Source organism: Anabrus simplex, chromosome 2, assembly GCF_040414725.1.
Source record: "Anabrus simplex isolate iqAnaSimp1 chromosome 2, ASM4041472v1, whole genome shotgun sequence".
In the NCBI taxonomy this organism is placed as follows: domain Eukaryota; kingdom Metazoa; phylum Arthropoda; class Insecta; order Orthoptera; family Tettigoniidae; genus Anabrus; species Anabrus simplex.
In genome coordinates this window covers 849,326,961-849,342,920 of record NC_090266.1, presented here as the reverse complement: position 1 = coordinate 849,342,920, position 15,960 = coordinate 849,326,961, and the positions used below count along the sequence as shown (strand labels likewise).

Sequence of the window (15,960 nt, the reverse complement as noted above, 5' to 3'; positions counted from 1 at the left end):
GGTGCCCCTGCCTTTCACAAAGAATTCGATCATGCAATCGTGGAAACCGATTAGTCTAAAATCCTGATATGAAAATGTACTGGACCGAGGACGCTGTTTTTCATACTCCGATATTTTCTAATACAATGTTCCGAATGCACTTCCTTTGTATTCTTTCATTTCTTCAATTCGGTGACAGTAATCATTATGCCGAAAATACAGATAGACTGTATAAAATTAGACGTATTTTGAAACCTGTGATACCAAATTCACACCCTAAATATTTACTAGAGGTAAGCACAAAGTATCATTTTTCTTACATTTATAGTTTAGGAGTAATTGTAAATTTATTAAGTGATGCACGTCAAGAGGGCCGGGCATGGAAATGGCTGGTCCATGCATTCAAGTGTCCCGCTCAGAAGCAGGTACTGAAGGTGTTAAGCTCGCCGTATACCTGGCTGAATGAGATAAGAAACTGTCACCACAAATAACTTGAAAATAACCCATCTCATAATAAAGACACTGACTATTAACAGACTCCAACAAGGGTTATGAATTTCATGTTGTTGGTCCGTATTGAATTCAAATATTGTGAATACATCTTAGTATTGAATAGGTGGAAACTCCTAACGTGTTATAATTCCTACGTTATTAACAGACACACAATTATTTACGCGGAAGGCACAAAATTGATGGGGACAGTATGTATGTATGTATGTATGTATGTATGTATGTATGTATGTATGTATGTATGTATGTATGTATGTATGTATGTATGTATGTATGTATGTATGTATGTATGTATGTATGTATGTATGTATGTATGTATGTATGTATGTATGTATGTATGTATGTATGTATGTATGTATGTATGTATGTATGTATGTATGTATGTATGTATGTATGTATGTATGTATGTATGTATGTATGTATGTATGTATGTATGTATGTATGTATGTATGTATGTATGTATGTATGTATGTATGTATGTATGTATGTATGTATGTATGTATTGCCCCCGTCATGCCGGGCTCAGCTCGGCCGGTGAGCGAGAGTCTCAAAGGTAGACCGTTCGCTTACTGGCTGTGCAGAAAATTTTAAGGGCAGGGATAGCTTAAGGAACGCTAAAATAGGGTTTTCACATTTATTATAACTAACACTCTCCAAAATAACATAAATTACAAAATCTAGGAAATTCTGTATTATTGTCTTCTCTTCAGGCTACTACTGGTAAGAAATCTTCATCATTTTAAAGGACGGCAGATGTTCGAATCTGCAATTATAATAATAAATATTAACCTACATTTAAGTAACAAAATCAAATTGATTTCCGAGAACACTTTCTCAAATAATAATTAAATTATTTCGAAAATTAAAATATTTCCTCTGGATCTCATGTAATATTAATGAAAAGTAATCACTTTCTCCCTCTTATTGAAAATAAAATAAAATTTTTCCTTCATGAAATTATTATGAATTTGTCTTTCCTAGACATTAAATTTACCAATTAAATTATTTTTATAATTATTTAGTGAATAATCTTCTCATAACTAGTTTAAATCTGCCGTCATGTCAATCCACATGTTACTCAATTACGTATAATTAATAGTTATGTAATATCTATAAATTCGAGTTCGTGCATTCGATCCACTGAGATGGCCTTTAATTATTCATTTTTTCTTTAGTAGATAAGACCCTATCCTATCTTAAAATTCAATAAAATCTACTAAAGATTCATATCCAATCGAATTATGAGCACACGAAAATGACATAAAATCTACCCAAATTTACGCGCACAACGGAGAATATCACCACAAATATTGACAAAAAATCACAGTACACAAAATATGGGTAAATTACACACAACACATTCACACAAAGGCACACGGTAACATTATAAAACTATTTACACGAATACTAACCCTTGATTATTATTTTTGAGTTTAATCTAAGTCAGGGAAAATATTCTTAAGATGACGATATCATGTAAAATTCCTTGCGTCGACTTGGGATGTGATAGAGTCAAGATTATCACTTCAGTGAAGAAATTAATCATACAACGATGTCCAAGGGAATATTATGAATAGAAATCATCAGGAAATTATCGATTAAAAATACCTATAACACAGGTCAAAAATCGAAAATATGATTCATGAGTTGCGGTATTAATTTTATTCTCCTAATACTAGTGGCTCTCAATTAATCTGTGCTCAAACTGAAGAAATTATGTTGAATAACATATTTTCTTCCCGAAATGACTATAATGGATGCACAAATTATTCCTCAAATTATAGTGTCCATCTATAAGTCAAAAATAATACCGTAGCACAGTAAAATATACAAGTGATCCGTAAGGATACTGCCATGTTCCAGGCCTACATTTACACAAAATGAGCACACATTAATCTCATTCAAGAATAAATAATATTATACTCATGACCTTATACATGTTTTAGCACGTAATTAAGTTGACTTCATTTATTATTATTATTATTATTATTATTATTAATATTATTATTATTATTATTATTATTATTATTATTATTATTATTATTATTATTATTATTATTATTATTATTATTATTATTACTTCTGACCGCGCATGATCACACTCGCAAAGGCTACTGTATGATAACATTTCAGATGACTCTAGCGTGTCAAATCCATTGAAACATGGTATAATCATAGAATGAAATCTAACATAATGAAAGGTACTGAAATACTGTCCCACCTGGTTTCAATTAAATTATAAAATCATTTTAAACTCAACCAAGATTAACGTAGAGGTCAAATTGATTTTAGTTCTCCTGCCATACTGAACTTGGGACAATCGAAATTCCTCTCGAAGACACTCACTCAAATGACTAGCTAATAGAGTCCAATACACATTCATTCAGTAACACAAACTACCTTTCACCAAGGAAAGAAGGAATGAAAAATCTAACTATAACAATACTAATAGATGTTACTCTAAATGAGTAAGAAAAAGCTATGTTTACACAAATTATACATAGATAGGCAGAAAGGAAAATTTTTAAATGGTACTCATGTGGCTGTTGACTGCTGGATTCTGGCTGACGACCTAGAATATGATCACCTCACCCACCATCGAACCGTGTCCCGTCCATGTCTGAGGTGCCTCACATAATTAAAAGCTCATTGAGGACGTGAGGACATACAGGAAACAGCAGCAGAATTCAGTTTGCGGAAGGACAGGCATCTTGAAATGTACTCGAACCAGTAGTCTTCCTCTCCTGATTTTTCCTCGTGAAAAAGCTGAAACTGACAAACAGGTCTTAGAAAAAGTCCAGGACACACGCCCGATGCTTGTTGAGATGGGTAAAAACACGTATCCTTTGCAAATCTCAAATTATTCGTAGACAGAATTTAGGGAATGTCTGAATTGCTGTATGTTCAAATTTCAATGCCTTCTGTGAGGTAAAGTTCCCCAGCGAAGTAAAAGACGTCTAAACTCGACAGTAGTTGCAGTCAGAATAACTATCGGACGCAGAGTTCAGAAGCAGAATCCAGAATAAAATTTTCCTTTGGAAATGCCATTATTTCATCGTCTTGAGACGGAGGTGTGTCCCTTAATTAATCTTGATTGGTCGATCCATTACATTCAGGCGAAGATTGTCGTTTTATTGGCTGACACTGTCCTACGTCAATCGTCCTTGACATTATCGATCGACCAGCTCACGTACTATTCACCTTGTCAAGTGGCACACACAGCTGACTGAAGGACATCTAACTAACAGAATTCCCGACTCGCCCTTGCTCGCTGTTAAACCGGGAAATCCAGTCTGCAAATAACTTGTTCTCGCCGGCTTGGAAGTGTTGAAATTCCCCTTCCTGGCTGTCGAAATAATGTCCCAACTCACTGTTGTAATAAAATGTTCTCTCTTAATAAAATATTACCACTTTTGAAGGGCACAGTATGTATGTATGCATGTATGTATGTATGTATGTATGTATGTATGTATGTATGTATGTATGTATGTATGTATGTATGTATGTATGTATGTATGTATTCTGTCCACAGGCAGGTCTTTACATAACACCTAATTAATAATTAATAATTAATCCATTAATACTTTATTAACGGTAATACCATTTTACATAACAGTAGAGGAGATTAAACAAAACAAAACACACTAAAAAGAAAGTTCAATGGAGTATAAGTAGAAAAATATATACAGATATATACACAGGTTATATTACAAGTAATCACAGGAAAGTAATAGTCAAATTTGTAGATTATGTAAGTGATTTCTCAATTTTGACAATGAGCAGTTAAATATATCAATATCCACTTTGTTTAGAGATCTTGACATTCGTTCAATTAACCCATTGAATGCGTAGTTAGTTCTATGCCAATTTGTAGAAAATGTATTCTTGAACCTTGTGCGTCTGTCTGGTACATGTACGTTACTCCTCACATACCTCTCTCCAGTGCTGAACTCTTCATGAGCACGTATCTTCCTTCCACTTTTATATTGTATGCCATCTTACATCTTTTACATCCTCTTTTTCTTTTTCCTTTACCCATCCTCCCTACAGCATCCACAAATAGGTAACCTCATCTGAGTGAATGACCCAACCAGTCTCTCTTTTCCTATTTCTTATTGTACCGGGAGGTACACCTCAACGCCGCGCATTCAAATCTAGCGCCTAAATGAACTCCTCTATTGGTAAAACAGTGAAAATGAAACTACACCAACTTGGAACTTTAATCAGAAGAGGTCAACACTAAAATATTGAGTAATTTTGTAATTGTTGTGTTTCCCAACCTGAGTGAATTTCTACTTGTTTTGTTTGACATTCATGCAGAAGTTTGGACATTTTTCCACAGAGGACACCACTAAAAACTATGTTCATGCACCCTGGTGCGAGGTATAAAAAGTTATAATTCAAAGAAGTTTTGTATTCATAAGTTTTTTCTGATTGATGTTCATTTATTTTTGGGTTGGCAATATTTCCTTTTTTATTTCCACCAGGTTTGAATGTAGTCAATCCCAAATTTCTGTAATTAATTTTCAACCTATCACAGTCTTCTTCTTCTTCTTCGATTTTGAGTGTAACATTTAAATTGACCAACAAAATTGTGAGAGTGTGGCTGGTTTATTCGTGAAAGATCACGAACCTTCCCTGAGGGCTTATAAACTGCGGCTTTGCATGTCTCTTGGCCACTTGATCGTCATCTTATTGAGTGTGTGTGTCAAAACAGGAGGCGGGCGGCCTCTTTCATCGGTCAGCAGTACATCTACAAGGTAATGGCCACGTAACATCTTTCTTTCTTGCTACCTCCGCAGTTTAACCCGAGGGAAAGGTCTGAATATTTAACTATGTAGCCAACTTTTCTGAAATGTAAATCTTCTTTCGGCTAATGTAAAAACTTCACAAACTCTTTAACTGTAAATCGGGAATAGAGAGTGAATTACCCTCTCAAGCTCCCCTTCATCTTGGTTTGAGGTGACTACGTTTATAACTGTTTTTCATTCTGTAATGTGGTAAATTACTTCCTATACGAGTCACCTCAGTACTTCGGGAATAGCCCCTGTTTCACCGGCCTAGGGACCTTTAGGTTTTTAAGTTTTCACTATCTTGGAGCACTGTATGCCTCTATTCAATTTGTGTTTAGGGCCATTTACTTAACCTGTTCTTTTTCGCAAAGGCCCTGTAGGTTGGGTACTATATACCCCTGTATAACATTACCTTTCAATTTGTAAGTTGTGCCTTGATGGCGAGTGATGGTAATTTTCTGATATTCCCTTGAATAGGCTAGAAGAGACTGAGAGCCTGTTAGCTCTTTTTCAATTTTGTGATCGTAATGAGTGCCTCTGGAAGGCTAGACATTGTATTTTGGGAGCAAGTGCTCCATGAATTAGGGGGATTTCTGCCCTTGAGTAAATTTGTGCTCTTTTTGTATATTTGAGCTTAGGAGCTCAGGAAATGTAAAGCTAGGGGCTTAAAGCCCAAGGTGTTAAGGTTCTGAATCTTGGATTTTTTCCCAATCTTGTTTAATGTTTGCTGCTTGTACCTATAAAAATTGTTAAATTTTGAGTTCTGAAAATATAACCTTCAGTTTAAGTTTTTAATAAATTTTGACACTGTACTTAGACCCATTCACCCCAGCACCTTCTTTAACCTCTTTCTGCTCCACGGGTAACCCCATACCACTTATCATCAGTAGAATTTTTCTTCTTCTTTCAACTCTTTTAGCACCTTCTCATTTGTCACTTTTTTTGTCCAACTGGTACACCCTCTCTCCAAGGGTCATAAATATAGGGGGCCCTAGTTCAGGGTAATGAGCGATGACTTCAATGGAATCTGCAGTGGAGAAGATATTTTTTGGCACAGTGTAAATGGTGGAAGAGGTAGCCTTGTACTCCGGTTCAGTATCAGTAAAATGTTCCTCATCATCAGTGAAAGCAGAGAAAATGGACTTCAGTATGGCAGAGCTGATGGAGGAGGCAGCCACTGTCCAGGGTTAAGTGGACATTTCCTGATGGAAGGAAACAGCTCGAAAATTATTGCATAGTAGCATGTGAGGAAGGACTTCACTAGCGGCACTACAGTGGATGTGGGAAGCCCAGTTGTGGCAGCCTCCACAGTTCCCATACTGTGGCACAGAAAGGAAACAGTAGTCCTACTGTGCTATCTTCCCAAAACATTGAATATGGTTATGTTTAGAGTTACTAAAGCAATGGCCCTCAGTCCAGGGCATCCCTTAAGTTGGGAGAGAGTGTTAGGAATCCCCCCTAGTCAATTAGTAGTAAGTTTCAAATTTTCAACAAAAGAACAAGAGTTGCTGCTTGGAATGTGCAAAGTTTGTATATGGCTTGAAAGCTTGAAAATATTGAAGGAGAAATGTAGCATTTGGAGATCAATATTTTGGGCCTCAGTAAAGTTAGATGGCCTGGATCAGGGACACTTAAGATTGAACATGGGGTCCTGTATTACTCTGAAAATCAGTATGGTGTGGCTGTGCTACACTCTTCTGATCTGGTGAAGTCAGTCTTCAATTTCATTCCCCTTGGAGATCGAGTCATGCTTCTTAAACTGCAAACTTCACATCATGCCGTGAACATTGTCCAGGTTTATGCTCCAAGAGAATATGAAGAAGATGAGTTGGTTGAGGAATTTTATTCCACTCTGAAGAAGGCAATGGTGCTTACAAAGACAAGGGAGATATCAATAGTCCTCGGTAACTTCAATGCAAAGATAGGTTTTGGCATGGAGTATGACCATTGTTGGACAATACATTCTCGATGGGAGAAATACCAGAGGAAATCGTATGGTACAGTTTTGTTCAGAACCACAGCTCTCCATCATCAATACCTTCTTGAACCTACTTATCTTGGTGGTAGCTGAAGAAAATGTGAAGTACTGGAAGACATATGATTAACGATACGCAGCCAGATAGCCCACCCTTTATTGAAGAATACAATGAAGCAAGTCGTGGCATAACAAAAGAGGAAGTAATTTGTAGCTTTGTCAAGATCAAACGTTCTGAAAACCTAGACGTATTAATATAAAGAGACTTGACTGCCTCAAGGGAAGAGCTCAAATGATCTTGAAGGTTGCAGTAAATAACTTGGGAACAGTTCATAATGAATCACAATGGAGTGTCCTAAAGAACACATGCATTCATACTCAGGAAACAGACATTGAATATTCAAGCAGCCCAAAGAAGCAGCCTTGGATGATGGATGATATATTACAACTTCTGGAAGAAAGACAGAAACTGAAGCACAGGGATAAAGATCAGTATGAAGAGTTGAACAGGGCAGTGTGGAGAAAATGGACGGAGGCAAAAGAACTTTGGCTGGTGGAAATGTACAGAGAAAAAGAATATTTACAAGAGAAATATGACTTCTTCAACCTATATAAGAAAATCAAAGAACTTGTGGGGAAATATTGCAAGCTGTATAATGCTACACTGAGGGATGCCAATAGCATTATCTTGGTGGAAGCTGAAGAAAATGTGAAGTACTGGAAGACATATGATTAACGATACGCAGCCAGAGAGCCCACCCTTTATTGAAGAATGCAATTAAGCAAGTCGTGGCATAACAAAAGAGGAAGTACTGTATGCAATCAAGCACCAGAAGAAAGGTAAAGCTGTGGGTCCAGACAAGATATATGCAGAAACTCACATACTAATTTCTCAAGCTGATGGTAGAGTCCTGAGCCTACTAACTACACTATTTAACACAGTATAAAGGCTAGGAGAATTCCATCTGACTGGTTAAGATCGATTTTTGTTACCAAACGTAAGAAAGCTAGTGCATCACATTGTGAAGATTATCGCATGATCAGCCTAATGTCTCATGTCTTAAAGGTATTCCTACATATCATCCACACCTGTATCTATGCTAAATATGAACGCCAAAATAGTCATACTCAGTTTGGTTTTAGAAATGGACTGGGAACTCGCAAGGTTCTTCTCTCTTCGAATGTTTTGATTCATCAACTATTAAAAAGTTTTCGATTATGTATCTCATGTAAAACCTCTAGATTTTTAAAAGCTAGTGGTGCTGATGCTGGTGATCAGCGTATCATCACTCGGTTCTACTGGAAAAAAACAGCAGAGGGAGACACAACTGAGGACATAGCTATATGGAGAGGCATGCGGCAGGGCTGTGTCCTGTCCCCTCTCCTTTTTAATATCTACTCAATATCTACTCTGAGGCTGTGTTTAAAGAAGCTGTCAAGGATGTTGACACTAGAAAGATGGAGGGGTCATTTTTGACCCTTTTATGAATTCAACACTGCTGTTCATTCAGACTGTATGACTTTTCATCACTTAGGCTTTATTTGCTGTCATTAAAATTTGGATGCCCCAGCCACAACAGCTTGGGCCTATAATTCAATTACCCTAGAAGTATGGAAAGTTCATTTTTGACCCACATTAAATTTTACAAGAACCTACATCGTATTTCCATAACTTTGCTTCTAATTTGTTTCCTATGCATGATGCAGGCTGTTAGCTTCTTCTCCCACTCCACTCCATATGCTACCTTTACCTATTTACCCCCTCCCCACTCCACTAACGTGAGTCACGGTTAGAACAAACCTGCCATCCTGCTATTCACAGTAAGGAGCTTGTGAAACTTGTATTATAAACAGTTTGTTGTAGTTTGTTTATTGAGTAGTTTGTTGTGATTGTTTTATGAATGATTCCTCAAATATGGAGCACAAAAGGTGTTTGAAACCAGATGATAGAATAGTTTCTATTCAGGAACTAAGTGAAGATGACTCTGGGAACGAGTCGGGTCCAGCACCACATGGAAAACGAAATATTGTTGATGGATGCATCACAAGTGCATAGAGACTCTTCATGTATGAATTTATTCTCAAAACATACAGAAATGTATGGAAACACAAGCTGAAATGCAGCTACAATGTAAGAACTGGTCTGCGACTATGGATGAACTTTATGCATTTCTAGGTATATGATAAGCTTGCGGGGGCATCTTGTGTGAGAATCCTGGATTTGAAATCACCTTGGTCCAAAAAGTGGGGACTAGAATTGTGTAAGAATGCTATGTCCTGAGATCATTTTATAGAAATTGTGAGATTCTTGAGATTCTATATCAGATCCTCAAGGTCAGAGAAACTTAAAACCACTAAGTTTGCCCTGATGTCAGAAGTATGGGAAAGGTTTATTTCAAATTGTCAGATCTGCTATAAACCTGGAGCTTGGTTTACAATTGATGAGCAACTGTTCCGCAGCAAAACTCGCTGTCGCTTTTTGCAATTTATGGCATCAAAGCCCGACAAATATGGGCAGAAATTCTGGAAGGCCATGGATAAAGAATCAAAATATATCTTGAATGTATTTCCTTATCTAGGAAGGGATGAGCAGTACCCTGAAAATGTGCATTTGGGTGATTATGTTGTTGAGAAGTTAATGGCCCCTTTCATAAACAAGGGTAGGAATGTCAATTGCAACAAGTTTTTTGCATCACTGCAGCTAGCTGAAAAGCTAAAATCCCAGGGAACCAGTCTTCTTGGTACAATAAATCGGGTAAGATGGGAGGTTCTGCCAGAGGTGAAAACTTCCCTAGCACAAGTTCTAAAAAGGAACAATGTAACTTTCGATTATTTATCAAGGCAGGGTCTGTAAGAATGTACATGTGCTCAATTCTCATCCAGATGTCCAGGTGGGAACGGACAGAAGGAAGAAACCCGACATCGTAACATGTTACAACGGAACTAAGTATGGAGTCGACGTTGTGGAACAAATGGCCAGAAAGTATACCGTCAAGCCAGTTGCATGTAGGTGGCCATTACACACATTCAGTAATGTTCTCGAATTAGCAGGAACAAATGCTTGGGTGTTGTACAAATAGGTTACAAATATCAATATCTCACGAAGAAACCCTCCTACAACTTGCTGAGGAATTTACTGCAGCAAACACCCAGATGATGATAGTGATATAGAACATTAATCCGGCCAAAAATGCAGTAAATGCCTAGTGAATAACAAATGCAGCATTTGGTCTGTTCATGAATACTGGCAAAACCAAGCTGATTGTATTTTCAAACACACCTAAGCACATCTCCCTGCACATTAACAACACATTTTTTCAGCAAGTGTCACCTTGAAATATTTTGAGACTATACTGAGTGGTTATTGTGATCCCAAGAGTGAAATCTTATCTTGGATTGGGCAAGCCAAACATTTATTCAACAATATGAGGGCCCTATTCATCTGTAGAGATCTCAAACTTCAGCTTCAAGCTGGGATGTTGCAATGCTATGTTTTCCTGTCCTTCCATATGGTTTCGAAGGCTAGGCACTCAGCCCATTGCTGCAGAGGCGGATGGAATCTTTTGAAATGTATTTGTACAGAAGAATACTTCGAATATTTTGGCTAGAAAGAAAGACCAGCAAGGAAGTCCTCAACTCGTTAAATAAGACAAAACAAATTCTAACAACCATCAAGGAGTGAAAGCTCAGGTACATCGGGCACATCATGAGAGGTGAAAAATATGAACCTTCCCGACACATCATCGAAGAGGAAATTGAAGAGCAATGATCTGTGGAGAGACGGAGAAATTCCTGGTTTAAAGACATGCGCCCCTGGTATGGATGAACATCTGTTGAAACCTTTTGAGCCGATGTTTCATTAGTAATCATAATCAACTGGATTACCAACATTCATAGGAAGACAAATTCCTAAGATGAAGAAATTATTTTCCATCATCCATCACACCTCTATCTCAAAGGCTTCCATGCTACATTCACCTACTTCTCTTAGTGCCCCAGTCTTAGCACCATATAGAGCCACACTTCACACAAAGCACACTTTTCCTAACACCTCCCTCTAAATTCCCGCATATCAGCCTTTCCTTTCTATTAAATATTTCCATGGCTATTACAAATCTGGCCTTCACATTTTGGCTACATATTGTATCTTCACCTCCTCCATACAGGGTTGGCATCAGGAAGGGCATTCGGCTGTAAAACAGGGCCAAATACACGTGTGATGCAGTGCGCACCTGCAACACCACATGTGTGGGAAAAGCGGAAGAAAAAGAAGAAAATTGTATCCTCTCCTCAGAGTTTCTAGCTATTTGAATGTCGTGACTTGTTCAGTTTACTCTTAACCAAACAACTTCCTTCCTCTTTCACCCATTACCATGCTTTTTGCTTTCATACTACTGTATTAATACTCACTTCATACTTCTGACATGCTTCATTTATATCTCCTTGCATTTTCTTTTGCTTATTCTTGCCTAGTAACACCATGTCACCAGTAGATCTCATGCATTCTACTGTATTATTTTTCTTCCAATACAAACTATACTCATCTACTTCCTAAAATATGTTCTGTCTGACTAATAAACGGTGTATAACTTTTATACAAGATTTATACACCGTTTATGTGAAATTCGTTACTAATAAACCCTGTATATGACTCCTGTGTATACATCTGCTATAGTTATTCATTGAATTGCTTATACAGACCAGGGCCCTTGTATAAGCGTTGTATAGCAGCGAGCCAGCGAGCAAATAGTAGCGAGTTATGTATAATAATGTTTGTCAGAATAAGAGATATAGGCTTATGGTAGATTGGTAGTTCCTTGCTCTTCTGTTCTACGACTTTTGATTTCAGGTGTTTCTGTTTTGATTGTGATTTAAACAAATGCAAAGACGAGAAGAATTCCACTTAATCCATACTTGTTTATTGTTATTATTAAAAATACAGGACCGGTTTTAACCTATGCGGGTCAGCTGACCACACATCTATATATATAAAAGAACATGTCCTGACTGACTGACTGACTGACAGACAGATTCATCATCGCAGAGCCAAAACTACAGGACGTAAACAAATTAAATTTTGAGGATACATTTATATTACAATGTAGATGCTCGCTAAGGGAGGATTTTTGGATATTACATCACTAAGGGGGTGAAATGGGGGTGAATTTTTAAAATGAGTGTATCTATATCTCAAAACTTTAAAATTTTACAGATGTAAAAATTGGTACTTAGAATCTCCTTTAAAATACAGAAACAAGTATTTTTTGTTTTCGGAAAATCCCAATAGGAGGGGTGAAAAAGGGGTTAAATGCCTTTAATGAGGATATATCTCAGAAACTGAAGATATTACAGACCTGAAAATTGCTATTTAGTATCTCCTTTAAAAATAAACACAATGTTTTTGTTTTCTTTGTGTGTGTTTTTGTTTCGTTTTTGGAAAATCCAATTATTAGGGGTTAAACAGGGATGACAAATTGGGGTGAATTTTTAGAAATACAATATCTACAGTATATCTCAGAAACGTAAAATGTTACAGACGTAAAAATTGGTATTTGGAATTTCCTGTAAAAGTAAAGAAGCATAGGTGATTTATTTTCAGAAACTCCACTTAAGGGAAACTAAAAGGGGTGAAATTTTAAAATGAGCATGTCTACACAGTATATCTCAAAACCTTAACATGTTACAGAAGTGAAAAATGATATTTTTTATCTCTATTAAAAACAAAGAAACATGTATTTTTTGTCTTCGGAAAAACCACTTGGGTGGGAGGTAAAAGTGACTGAAAATGGGGTTGAATTCTTATATTAGGATACTGATATCTCAAAAACTTAAGATGTTACAGATGTGAAACTTGGTATTTGGAATCTCCTTTAAAAATAAAGAAATAAGTATTTTTCGTTTTTGGAAATCCACGTAAAGGGGGGATTAAAAAAAAATAGTTGAATTATATTGAAATTAAGGTTGGCATATTGATCTAAAAAAAACCCAAACCAAACCAAACCCCATGGCACTACAGCCCTTGAAGGGCCTTGGCCTACCAAGCGACCGCTGCTCAGCCCGAAGGCCTGCAGATTACGAGGTGTCGTGTGGTCAGCACGACGAATCCTCTCGGCCGTTATTCTTGGCTTTCTAGACCGGGGCCGCCATCTCACCGTCAGATAGCTCCTCAATTCTAATCACGTAGGCTGAGTGGACCTCGAACCAGCCCTCAGGTCCAGGTAAAAATCCCTGACCTGGCCGGGAATCGAACCCGGGGCCTCCGGGTAAGAGGCAGGCACGCTACCCCTACATCACGGGGCCGGCTCATATTGATCTAAAGAGATATAAAATTCTTCTGTTATATAAATGGAATCACAGAAAAAACAAATATCATCTTCAATACAGTCATTCCTTTGCTAAAAAAATGCTTATCTCAAGAGAATCAATAAACAAAACCTGACACACGCCACAGAACCACCAGAACACATGCCTAGCTCCACCCCTACCCCCTCAACAGCCACTCCCCCTGCCCCTCCACCCTTCCCCTTAAAGCAACCAGCATTAGCCCAAGACGAACATGGAGCAGTACACAACGTGCTCCCAAACCATATACAACCTCAGGACTACAATAGCAGTAACTACACATATAGATTCTCCCACATGACTCAAAGACATTCCTTCAATATAGTAGTATCACTCACATCTTATTATTATCTTTCACAGATAATCATTACACTCTCACACAACTACAAAAATGGAAGGAGCCACCACTCTAGTTTCATGCCATACAACTTTACTTAATACGGCACAGGACATCATGATTCATCTTTTAATGTAAACAACAGGACTTTATATATGGAAAGCTGTAATCTCTACATTTCTGTCCAAGCCTCAAATGAATCTACACTACTCCAAAGTTTTGCCCTCTAGAGATGTAAAGTGTTTCTTATCCTTCGTGTACATATGGTGACAAAATCTTTTAAACGCAAAATTGGTATTTTTAAAGTGTAACTTATATCACAATTTAAGCCATTGAATTTTTAATATAATGTACTGTTATGGACAATAAGACTTAATTATAACAGTCAAACTGAAGAATCAAGAAACAGTGCAAGCCATAAACTCAAACATTTACAAGCATAAAAGTGTTTTATGTATATGTTGTTTTTATTTTATTCATACTTATAAGTTAGTTTTAACTTTCAGGAATAGTCACTTCTTACAGATGTGCATTCATGCAAGTCACATAGACAAATGATAACATATATTTAATTTCCAATTTGACGAATGCCCTACTTATGAGTACAACCTGACATGTTATTGCCACATGATATTCCTTTTTAGATATGGTAATGTTTGCAATTGTATAATGTGTTATATGTATATGTGTGGTCAGCTAGGGTCAAAACCCATCCTGTATTTTTAATAATAACAATAAACAAATACTGATTAAGTGGAATTCTTCTCCTCTTTGCATTTATGTGAAATATCAACGCGGATATGAAGCTCATGGATTACGAGATTGTGATTTATACTAGGAAGGTTAGGTACACCGTAGGTTTAATGTTATCTTCCTGTGCTCAAGCTGATCATGTGGTATAGAGATAACATGCCAGCCTCCTTCCCCCAAGGCCCTAAGTTTGATTCGCAGCCAGATCAGGGATTTTTACTTGGATTTAAGGGTTAATTCGAGGTCCGCTCACCCTAAGTGAATACAATTGAGGAGCTATCTGACAGTAAGCTAGTAGCCCCAGTCTAGAAAGCCAAGAATACCTGCTGAGAGGATTTGTCACACTGGTCACGTGGCACCTTGTAAACTTCAGGCCTTTGGGCTGAGCAGCAGTTGCTTGGTAGGCCAAGTCCCATCAGGGCTGTTGTGCCATGGGGTTTGGTTTAGTTTTCTTGTGCTCAAGGATGGCATTAAAAAGAGTGCTGAACTGTGAGAGACCTGTGTCAGTTGATTTACTAGCACATTAAGGAATACCTCTCAGGGAAATATTCTGACAGTCTGCATCTGAAAATTTCATCAATGGATAAAGAATAAGATTGATTGATTGATTGATTGATTGATTGATTGATTGATTGATTGATTGATTGATTGATTGATTGATTGATTGATTGATTGATTGATTGATTGATTGATTGATTGATTGATTGATTGATTGATTGATTGATTGATTGATTGATTGATTGATTGATTGATTGATTGATTGATTGATTGATTGATTGATTGATTGATTGATTGATTGATTGATTGATTGATTGATTGATTGATTGATTGATTGATTGATTGATTGATTGATTGATTGATTGATTGATTGATTGATTGATTGATTGATTGATTGATTGATTGATTGATTGATTGATTGATTGATTGATTGATTGATTGATTGATTGATTGATTGATTGATTGATTGATTGATTGATTGATTGATTGATTGATTGATTGATTGATTGATTGATTGATTGATTGATTGATTGATTGATTGATTGATTGATTGATTGATTGATTGATTGATTGATTGATTGATTGATTGATTGATTGATTGATTGATTGATTGATTGATTGATTGATTGATTGATTGATTGATTGATTGATTGATTGATTGATTGATTGATTGATTGATTGATTGATTGATTGATTGATTGATTGATTGATTGATTGATTGATTGATTGATTGATTGATTGATTGATTGATTGATTGATTGATTGATTGATTGATT

At 36.7% G+C, this 15,960-nt stretch overlaps 1 protein-coding gene across 1 annotated transcript in view; it reads left to right on the top strand.

The window, feature by feature from the left end:
* LOC136863713 (uncharacterized) overlaps nt 1-15,960 on the top strand; it is a 562,466-nt gene that overhangs the window by 454,042 nt on the left and 92,464 nt on the right. The window lies entirely within an intron of this gene.